The 11,466-nt window shown below is 40.8% G+C and overlaps 1 non-coding gene across 1 annotated transcript; it reads left to right on the top strand.

The window, feature by feature from the left end:
- The first annotated feature begins 355 nt into the window (after window positions 1–355).
- On the top strand, window positions 356–462 carry LOC136215988 (small nucleolar RNA R71). The gene has a single exon (XR_010682988.1). It is a non-coding gene; the product is annotated as a small nucleolar RNA R71 (small nucleolar RNA).
- Window positions 463–11,466: the final 11,004 nt, after the last annotated feature.

Raw genomic sequence — 11,466 nt, 5'->3', positions numbered from 1 at the left:
ACTCATACCTTCGTAATCCACATCCGTTTGGATTGGTTGACCATTAGGATCACACGGTGCCATAAACCTATCAATTTTGTGCGACAAGGCAGAAAATTGGGCTTGCAACATCGCTACTGGATCAAGATTCACTATACCTTTAACTGATGATGTTGTTGAGGATGATGGTTTCGCTACTGGTACGTGTCCACGTTCCGCGGGCCACATACTGCTGTTGATTGCCATTTCCTCCAAAAGTTCTCTCGCTTGGGCAGATGTTTTCTTCATGAATAACCCTCCAGACATAGCATCCAATGAACCTCTAGTTGTAGGATTTAGTCCATTATAAAATGTTTGCATTAAAAGTTCAGCGGGCAATTGGTGGTGTGGGCATAAACGTTGAAGTTCTTTAAAACGTTCCCAAGCCTCATAAAGAGTTTCATTATCATTTTGAGAAAAAGATGTTAACTCTTTAATGACTTTTGCGTTTTTTGCTAAAGGGAAAAATTTTGATAAAAATGCTTGGGCTAATTGCTCCCAAGTCTCAATTGATGCGGCTGGCATAGAAGTTAACCATTCTTTGGCTCGATCCTTCAAAGTAAAAGGAAAAAGGTGAAGATTGATCGCTTCCGTAGTCACATTTGTAATTTTAAAAGTGTCACAAATTTCTAAGAAATTTGTCAAATGGGTGTTAGGATTTTCGTTAGGTAACCCGTAAAACGTTACATTATTTTGCAACATATTAAGCAACGCAGGCTTAATTTCAAATTGATTTGCATTGATTTGGGGTCTAACTATACTGTTTGTTACACCGGCCACTCCTGGCCTAGCGTAATCCATAAGTGTGGCCATAACTTCTGGCTCGGTAATTTTAGTTTTTATTGGGGTTTGGTTTTTCTTTTTCTTTTCTTTCTTGTTCTTTTTAAGGGTTCTTTCAATTTCTGGGTCAATAGGATCTGGTGACGTGCCCGAACTTCGAGAACTGCGCATGAACTTGAAATTTCGCACGAACCGAAACTACCTACAAAACAGAATTTGAAAAATAAATATGTTAGTAATTGAAAATAATTAAAAATATAAAAGTTTGAATAAGTATGAATAAACCTAGATTCGTAATAAAACATGAAAAATTTAAAATTTTGTCAAAAACTTTGGCGTATCCCCGGCAACGGCGCCAAAAACTTGTTGAGCGATTTCCGCAAGTGCACGGTATACGCTTGTAGTAATAAAAGATATCGATCCCACAGGGAACGCTTTTTGAACAAAACTTATTTATAATCGGTTAAATTTACTTTAAAGGTTTATAATATGGAAAATCGTTTAATCGGTTTTGGTTTTGAAATAGCTAGAATGAGAATTAGGTTAGAATATGAAGATGTTAGAAAATATCTGATTAAAAATGAATTTGCAAAACATGAACGTTTTAGTACTTTAGAAAAGTAAACATGTATATTTGTTTGCATTAAGCAAAGAAACAACTTTAAACTTTGTACGAATTATAAAGATGAAATAAATGACGGAACCTCTAATTAATTGGCTTTGAACGCGACAAAACCCTTATCCGGGATAATTGCCCTGAACCAAATTAAAACTCTACCGAGATAATAATTTGCCTAAGTGTTCAACAAAGTTTCCTTGTAAAGATTTTGGATTAAATACGTTTTAATGAAAACACCAGCATCAATCCACTTCGGCTCATTTACCAAAGTGCTGCATAAGAATCTATCGAATAGAACGGACTTTATTAGATGAAATATAAATTGATACAAGTTTACAGAGAACATGGAGCATTGAATTCTTCGACGGCGTGCAAGTGAACGGGTTGTCAATCCTTTCCTTGGGTTTCGTTCGAGTTTATCAAGCTCAGGGGCGAATCCTCTACTCAATCTTCTCGCTGAATCTTCGTAATAGAGATTGGGTCGGTCTACTACCAAAATGAAAACTAAACTGGAACAATGTCTAAACGCTACTGAATTTGTTATTAATTTGTAAACAATGTGTGTACATCATATTGCTTTTGAACAGAATCGAAATCTAACTTCTGAATCACTTGATTCGGAATTTCTACATAAATTCTACACTAATTTCTTTCTTCTACACATATCACATTATTTCAACTCTCCATCAACTCTTTATTTATAGATGTTGAAGAGTCTTGATCGAAGTGTCGTGTCCGTTGTGAAGGATCGTGTCCGTTGTGAAGGAATGTCTTTATCCACCCGAACGATCGCGTTCCGTCGAAAACGAAAGTGTGTAACTAGGCTTCTAAATCTCCTGCTCGTACCGAGAATTATCAAATTCACTACCGAGAATGGGGGAGCATCAATTGTACTTCGGACGAAGGGTAAAATGGCTGAAAGACGCGTGTCGCGACCGTGAAAAGGGGAAGCCGCGGTCGCGGCACGGAGCATTTTTCATTTTTTCGCTCTCGTTCGTGTCCTCGACTTGGCGTTATTAATTTTCGTCGTCTTCGACTCCTTTTGTAGGGCTTTTCTTCTATTTTCGAGCTCTTTTTACTGCTATTTGGATTTTACCAAATATTTATGTACCTTGCATGAAAGAAACATATTCGAAAGTAAAAGCTTTCTAAATAGTTATAAATAGCATAAATTCGTAGCAATATTGATGTAATTATTGATGATATTTTAGGTATATTTTGGGCTTAACACTCCCCTATTCTTCGGGTCTAACTACACCTTCTGGAAGAATAGGATGAAAAACTTTATTCAGGCAACAAACATGAGTGCATGGCTTTCAATAGTCCAAGGCCCGTTTGTTCCTATTGAAGTTGTGGCTGGCCAAACAGTTGTCAAAGCTGAGGCCAAATGGACAGAGGATGATCTCAAAAAGCTACAAAATCACGCTTCGGCTATAAATATGCTTCACTGTGCGCTTGATGCTGCAGAATATAATAAGATATCAGGTTGTGAGTCAGCGCAAGAGATCTGGAAGAAGCTGGAGGTCACCTACGAAGGAACCAACAAAGTAAAGGAGTCCAAGGTGAACCAGCAGATAAGACTATACGAGTTGTTCAAGATGAACGATGATGAGGGAATCTCTGACATGAATGCAAGGTTTACAAACATCATCAATGAGCTCAAGAGACTTGGGAAGATCTTCACTGAGGAAGAACAAGTCAAGAAGATTCTCAGGAGTCTTCCTAAAAACTGGCAAGCAAAGAAGACTGCTATTGAGGAAGCTCAAGACTTAACCACCTACAAATATGATGAACTCATCGGCTCACTGCTGACCTATGAGATCTCAATGAAGAATTTCGAGGTGAAGGAAAAGTCTGAAGACAAGAAGCAAAAACCTCTTGTCATGAAAGCTGACTCCACTGATGGGAGTTCAACAGATGATGAGGAGATGGCTATGTTCACCAGGAAGATGAAGAGGTTGTTCAGAAAGAATGACAAATACTCTAAGAAGCCTTACAGAAAGTTTGATAAGTATAAAGTTGAGTCCAGCGACAGCAAATACAAGAAGGACAACTCAAAGCCCATTACATGCTTTGAATGTCATCAAACTGGCCATATCAAGTCAAGCTGCCCCACGCTGAGGAAAGAAAGGAAGAACGGCAAAAAGGCAATGGTGGCAACGTGGAGCGACAGTGATGAGTCTTCATCATCAGAAGCTGATGCCACTGAGTCAGCAAAGATCTGTTTTATGGCTGGCGAACTTGCTGAGCCGTGCATCTCTGAGCATGCTGACCCCTCCATTGCATCTGATGACGAGGAGCAATCAAATGAGGTAATATCACTACCCCAGCTCAGAAATGAAATGGTTAATGCCCTGAGTGATCTCTACACACTTGTCAAAAAGTGTAATAAGAAAGTTAGAGCACTCAGCAGGCGCTGTGACGAGGTTGAAGAGGTCAAGCTGAGTGACCTCAGATTCCTTCTTTATGACAACTGAACTTTGCATGATAACATGGAGATCATACATAAGTCTGTCTCTGAAGTCCAATCAGATTCTAAGAAATTGAGAAAGGACGTCACAGCTATCCAGAACCAACTAAAGGTTCCAAACAAAAGAAATATTCCTCTGAATACTCAGTACCGAGGTACTGGTCAGCAGAGATGGAATCCTCAGCAGAAAGTCCAGTGTGACTTCTGTGGGAAGACAGGACACACCACAAAGGTGTGCTGGCACGCTCAGCACTGGGGTGCTGACCAGTCAGTGAGAAATCTTAAACGGAAGGTCAGCTGTGACTTCTGTGGAAAGAATGGCCATACTATTCAAGTATGTCGCCATAAAATAAAATATGATGCTTTACCTGTTGAACCTAACAAGCAAGGACCCAAAAAGAATTGGGTACCTAAGAGTAACTAGTTACATTGCAGGTAAGCCTGAGATGTGCTGAGAAGTCAAAGATGTGGTCTATTGATAGCGCATGCTCGAGGCATATGACTGGTGATGAAACTCAGTTCATCACATTTGAGCGTAAACGAGGAGGAAGCGTAAGTTTTGGAGACAACAAAAAGGGTAAGATAGTAGGGTCAGGAACCGTTGGAGGTAATCCTACTATTGAGTCAGTCTCCCTAGTCAGCGGACTCAAATATAACTTACTCAGCGTAGCTCAGCTATGTGACAATGGGAGAAAAGTTATATTTGATGACACTGGATGTAAAATATACGAGGGTAAAACTAATGAGTTAATTTTAACTGCCCCTCGCATTGATAATGTCTTCATGCTGAACCTGAAAAAAAAATTTCAAAAACTGTATGCTTAGTTTCAAAGGAAGAAAATTCATGGCTATGGCACAGGAGACTTGGTCATGTAAGCATGGACCTCCTGGCCAAATTAGCAAGAAAGCAATTGGTTGAGGGACTGCCAGAACTTAAATTTGAAAAAGATCAACTATGCCACGCTTGCCAAGCTGGAAAACAAACCAAACAATCTTTTCATAGTAAAAATATTGTCTCAACTAAGCGTCCGTTAGAGTTACTACACTTGGATCTCTTCGGTCCAGTCCAGCCGCTGAGTCTGGGTGGAAGAAGATTTTTCTTGGTCATTATAGATGACTTTTCTCGGTACACTTGGGTCATCTTGCTGAGTAGCAAGGATGAGACCTTTGAGACATTTTCAAATTTGGTTAGAAAACTTGAAAATGATAAAGACCTAAAATTGGCTCACATCCGAAGTGATAATGGTGGAGAATTCAAAAACCAACAGTTTGTTGAATTCTGTGAAGCCAGCGGCATTGACCATAATATTTCTTCTCCTAGGACGCCTCAACAAAATGGGGTTGTTGAAAGGAAGAACAGAACCTTGGTTGAAATAGCCAGGACAATGCTGAGTGAGCATAGGCTTCTAAAGTACTTTTGGGGAGAAGTTGTTAACACAGCGTGCTATATTCTTAATAGGGCTCTTGTTAGACCTATACTAAAGAAAACCCCCTACAAACTTTGGAAAGGACGAAAGCCCAACATTGGATACTTTCGTGCCTTTGGCTGCAAATGTTTTATTTTAAACACCAAAGATAGCCTAGCTAAGTTTGACTAAAAAGCTGATGAAGCTATCTTTTTAGGCTACTCAACAAACAGCAAAGCATATAGAGTTTTCAATAAACGAACTCAAGTTTTAGAAGAGTCAGTATATGTTGAGTTCGACGAAACTAACCCTGCATGAAGATATCTGCCGCTGACTGAGGATGATCCACACTCAGTACCCGCTGATCAAGATACAGCCGCTGAGTCATTCCCTCAAGGGCTGACCCAAGGTAAAAGTGAACCTCAAATTGTTTTCACTGACCAGTCTACACCTGCAGAGATTGTTGAAACACAGACATCAATCTACCAAAGGAGATAAGGATACCAAGAGGACACTCAGAGAGTGCTATTCTTGATGCCGCTGAGAATACCCTGATGACAAGAAACCAACTCAGGAGATACCTCAGCAACGTAGCCTTCGTCTCAGTTCAGGAACCAAAGAACTTTGCTGATGCTGAGGAAGATGAATTCTGGATGAGCGCAATGCAAGAGGAACTTGACCAATTCAGAAGAAACGATGTATGGGAGTTAGTGCCACATCCAAGAAGTCAGAAGACCATTGGTACAAGATGGGTCTTCCGCAACAAGCTGGATGAGCGAGGAAATGTAGTCAGGAACAAAGCAAGGCTTGTAGCTCAGGGCTACAGTCAGCAAGAAGGTATTGACTACGGTGAGACCTTTGTCCCAGTGGCAAGGCTAGAGGCTATTAGAATTTTATGCGCGTATGCAGGTTATATGAATTTTAAACTGTTTCACATGGATGTTAAGAGTGCATTCCTTAATGGAGTTATAAACGAGGAAGTTTATGTCAATCAACCTCCAGGGTTTGAGGATCCTAAATTCCCAAACCACGTTTATAAACTAAAAAAGGCTCTGTACGGCCTCAAGCAAGCACCACATGCTTGGTATGAGAGGCTGACCAGTTTCCTGCTGACTAGAAACTATATCAGAGGCAAAGCTAATACAACCTTATTCATTAAGAGAAAGGGTAAAGATACCCTGCTGGCTCAAATATATGTGGATGATATTATTTTCGGTGCTACTAATGAGTCAATGTGCAAGGAATTTAGCAAGCAAATGCAGACTGAGTTTGAAATGTCAATGATGGGAGAACTCAACTTCTTCCTTGGACTTCAAATCAAACAAGGGAAAAATGGCATCTTCATCAGTCAAGCTAAATATGCCAAGGAGATATTGAAGAAATATGATCTTGAAAATTGCAAGCCAATATCTACTCCTATGGGCACTAACACTATCCTCTGCGCTGACGAGAATGGTAAGTCGGTAGACAGCAAATTGTATCGAGGTATGATAGGCTCTCTACTTTACTTAACAGCAAGTAGACCGGACATTCAGTTCTCAGTATGCTACTGTGCTAGATATCAATCTAACCCTAAGGAATCTCATTACATAGCTGTAAAAAGAATCCTTAGATATTTGCAAAGCTCAGTGAACGCAGGTTTATGGTATCCCAACACTCATTGTTTCACACTCGTTCGATACACTGACGCTGACTATGGACGAGACAAGCTTGAACGAAAAAGCACCTCTGGAGGATGTCATTTCTTAGGAAGCTGTCTTGTATCCTGGTTCAGCAAGAAGCAGGCGTCAGTAGCCTTATCTACCACTGAAGCTGAGTACATTGCTGCTGGACACTGTGTTGCTCAAGTCCTATGGATTAAGCAACAGCTTGAAGACTATGGTGTTCAAACAAAGACAATTGAGGTCAAATGTGACAACAAAAGTGCAATTGATCTATCAAAGAACCCAATTCAACACAGTAGGATGAAGCATGTCAGCATAAGACATCACTTCATTAGAGACCATGTACTCAAGGGTGAGATAAAGCTGACCTATGTCCCAACGGACGAGCAGCTTGCGGATATCTTCATAAAGCCACGGGCTCGTGAGCAGTTCAGCATACTGAGAGAAGCCATTGGTATGTTTAATCCTCTTCAGTAAATTCCAACTCTTAATATATATTCATGCTGAGTGAATTAACATGCTGAGTGATCTATTATTTGCTAAGTGAATAGATGTATGCTGAGTGATTAATGCTAAATGAATGAATATCACATACTGAGCAAACATTGGCACCGAGTAGTTATCTCAAACTGAGAAATCATCCGTTTGTATAAAACTGACGACTCAGAATATAAAACGCTTAGTATTTTAAACGCTGAGTATAAGATCCGTTGCATTTAATGCTAGAGCACGTGATAGCCACCTAGGATGACGTATGCACCGAATGTGTCATAAAAGCCAGGATCATTGTCGGTTGACAATCCCAAGGCAAAATTGACACATGGATTCGATAAGATCCACTTTTCACCACTATAAATAATGGGCAAATCCCCATTATTATCACTTTATACTTACCGAATTCTCAGGCATAAGCATTCTCTCTCTAAAAACTCTCAAGACTTCCAAATCCCTCTCTGAAACTATGACTAAGGTTTCCGTGAATATCTCCGGTGCCAGTCACCCGAAGACCAGTTCCGATGAACCTTCCAAGCATACTACTCCGCCTAAAATGACTAAGGCCACTACACCGAGCAAAGGCAAAGCTGGCCAAGCTTCCTCCTCTAAAGGAAAGCCGACCAAAGCCAGAACCTACACTAAAGTCTTCGAAGACGTTAGAGAGTGGAAGATAGACTTCTCAAGATGGTTCTCTGAGGCTTTTGTAACAACCGAGCAACCATTCTGTGAATGGATATCGAAGAATGGCTGGACCGAGCTGTTCTCCATTAGAGATCCCACTTACCCTGACCTTGTAAGGGAATTCTACCATAACTTGTGGGTTGCTGATGATAACCAGGACTACCTAGTAACTGTGGTAAAAGAGAAAACCATCTTTATCAACCCTACCTACCTTGCCAACTTGCTAAAACTGAAGAATGAGGGAACCAAGATGAGGAGAACTGGTGATCATGAAGGAACTGGGTATGTAGCCACCTTCTGCAAACCCCCTGGCCATTCTGGAGAAATCTCAAGTTCATCAATGGACCAGCACCAAAAGATGGCACACTACCTGCTGACCAATTACATCTACCCCAAGATTAATTGCACTAGCTCAGCGACAAATTTCGAGCAATGCTTCATATGGCATATGTTGACCTTCAAGCCCATCAATATGCCGGTTTTCTTAATCGCTGGCTTCTAAAGGAGCACATGAACTCTTAGGCTAGGCTCACTCATAACCAGAATCCTCAAAGACCATCAAATTGATCTATTCGAGGAAACTGAGGCCCAAGGCTCTGAGATAATAGCTGTTGCGCTGCGTGCCTTGAAGTATAACCAACCAGTTAAGAAAGCAAAAAATGCTGATGAGGCTGCTGAGGAGACTGTCCCAAAGAAGGGCAAAAGAACAAAGGCTCCAGCTGCCCGCAAAAGAAAAGTTGTTGGGACTCCTTCGAAAGATGCTGAGTCGCCGGCTAAGAAGCAAAAGTCAGCTGCTCAAAAAGGTCAGGATAGACCTATGTCAGCTCAGAAAAGAAGCATGCAAGATGAGCCTGATACAGAAGAAAGAGTAGATGCTGCTGAGCAACCTCTGAAGAAGAAGAAGTCTTCAAAGCTGACCCCAATTGATGCTATCCCCACTGACATCATTGTTCCTGGTGATTCTCACTTCACACAATGTCAGGGAACTGAAGCCGAGCATCAAGAAGATGATGTGGAACTGGATGATCACTTCATCACTCAGGTGGAAGAAGAATTAGATAACGAAGATCAGGATGATGAGGAAGCAGACGAAGAAGAAGAAAGTGATCAGGATGACGCTGAGGAGACAGCAAGTGAAGAGGAAACTGCTGACCCAACTAATACCGAGTTGGCTGCAGATGAAGTATAAGAACAAGCTGACCAGCATGATGCTGATCAAGAAGAAACTTCTCCTTCTCACTCAGGAGAATCTATCCAAGCTGACCCTACTCCTCCTCGCATAAGAAGATTAGTAAAGGCAAGTCAGAAAATTGTCATTGACCTCCCTGTTCAAAAGCCGACTAAAGATCCTTCTTCTCTTAAGCTGAAGTTTTTCAGTAAGCAAACCCCTTCTTCTCAATAAGCTTCTCTTGAAAAGCAAGCCTCTGTTTCTTCACAAAAGGAACAAGCCGACTTGAATGCTTCCGCCAACTCCACAAGCCAAATCGAGCAAGTTCTCATCAATACTGCTGCTCCAAGCACTGTGCTGACTCAGAACATTCCTGCCCCTGTCATCACTGACAGCATTAGGATTACTACTTCACCGACCATCACTACTGCCGATCAATCATCTCTTCCAGAAAACCAAGTGCAGCTCGAAAACCCTCTTCCAGTCACTAACCATGTCATCACTCTGACTCCTCCACCAACTGGTCATATTGAGGAAACTAGGCAACATGATGAAGGATCTCTCAGCTACTTGCATGCCACCGAGTCTGGTAAAAGAATCATCAACTCGGTGCAAACATTAATCCACGACCTTCATCAAACCGGTGAACCTGCTGTTGGGTCTTCAACAGTTGAGCCAACACAGCTTTCCCAAGTAACTCAACTTCTCAATGAGGTTCGAGGTATGAAGGACTTGCTAAGTATACTGACTTCTGTTCAAGCTCAACAACCTAAGCAGGATTCCATTGTGAAACTAACTGAGCTTCTGCTGACAATGGTTCAACATCTCAACTCCCTTCAGGGACAATTTCAGACCTTGTCAGCTACGAATACTCAGTATGCAACTTCTGATGAAGTTAAGATGCTCTTTGCCCAGCTTCACACTGAGCAAACCAAGACCAACCATCAGCTGGCTTCCTACTCTCAATGCTTGGTGGTGCAAATTAGCGAAGCAGTTCGTCTGCTGAACTTGAATAAGCAAGAGATGGACACTGACCAAATGAAGCAAAATGAGATATTGGTCAACTCCCAAAGGATCTTCACCCATGTGCGTCATAACAATATCCAGCATCAATATTATGACTCAGCACTGCTAAAGACCTTTCATCAAGTTTTTGCTGCACTGACAGATTCAATTACTTGGGTAGGTAAGTCTCAAGCTTACATACTAAGCCTGCTCAGCGCCGCTGAAATCGGCATACCAAAAGAGGTCTTGAATGAAGGCGTTATTGTCTTTGACGGCATTAATGAAAGTTCCGACAAACTTAAGGAGCTGTCCGCCGTACTAACCGCCGCAGTCTTAACCGACTCCTTCAGAATTCCTGCTCCTCCCGATGCTGACAAAACGGGGGAGAAAGAACAAGCTAGAACTCAGCAGGAGGCTCCTAGAAGCAGTCAGTCTAAGCAAAAGAAAAAGAAGTAGAAATGGGCTAGCTTAGTTTTGTACTTAGTCTGTAGTCTCTATGTTCTTTTATGCTCATCTTTTGCTATGTATGCTGACTACTTTACTTCAATACAATACTTGCATCTTTTATCCTAACTTGAGTTATTTCATACGATGCTGAGTATTATGTTATTATGTATCTTCAAATACATCAACTATGTTTAATGTTTGTAATACTTGTTGATTGTATTCAATGCTGACTATATGTTTGACACTGTCTTGTATGTTTATAAAACACTGTCTCATAAGACCCATTGAACAAAATGATTACTCAGTGCTTTCTGAATGTTACACCTTCAGCTTAATACTGAGTAAAATAGAATATGTTCCATGAGCTGACCTATATCTGAAAACTGACCTTAGACTTACTCGATTAAACCTTAAAATGTTTGGAGTAAAACTAAGTCAGTAGCTCAACCCTGACGGGGGAGTTTGCTAAGTAATAATAGGTCAACTATCATGGGGGAGCTCAACATTGAGTTCCTCACTGAATAGTTTTGCCAACATCAAAATGGGGGAGTTTGTTGAAACACCTTTCCACATGATTTTGATTTGACAAAATTATTTAAGTAAAATTAAATATATTCTAAACACACTAAGTTTAAATGCTTTGATTTATTTAACTAATGTGTTTGTTCAATGTTGAGTTAAATTGTTTATAAGACATAAAGACTAAAAGGCTT

The sequence above is a fragment of the Euphorbia lathyris genome, chromosome 1 (assembly GCF_963576675.1).
Source record: "Euphorbia lathyris chromosome 1, ddEupLath1.1, whole genome shotgun sequence".
NCBI lineage: Eukaryota > Viridiplantae > Streptophyta > Magnoliopsida > Malpighiales > Euphorbiaceae > Euphorbia > Euphorbia lathyris.
Note: the sequence above shows the minus strand (reverse complement) of the source record. Positions and strands in the feature narration are given on the sequence as shown.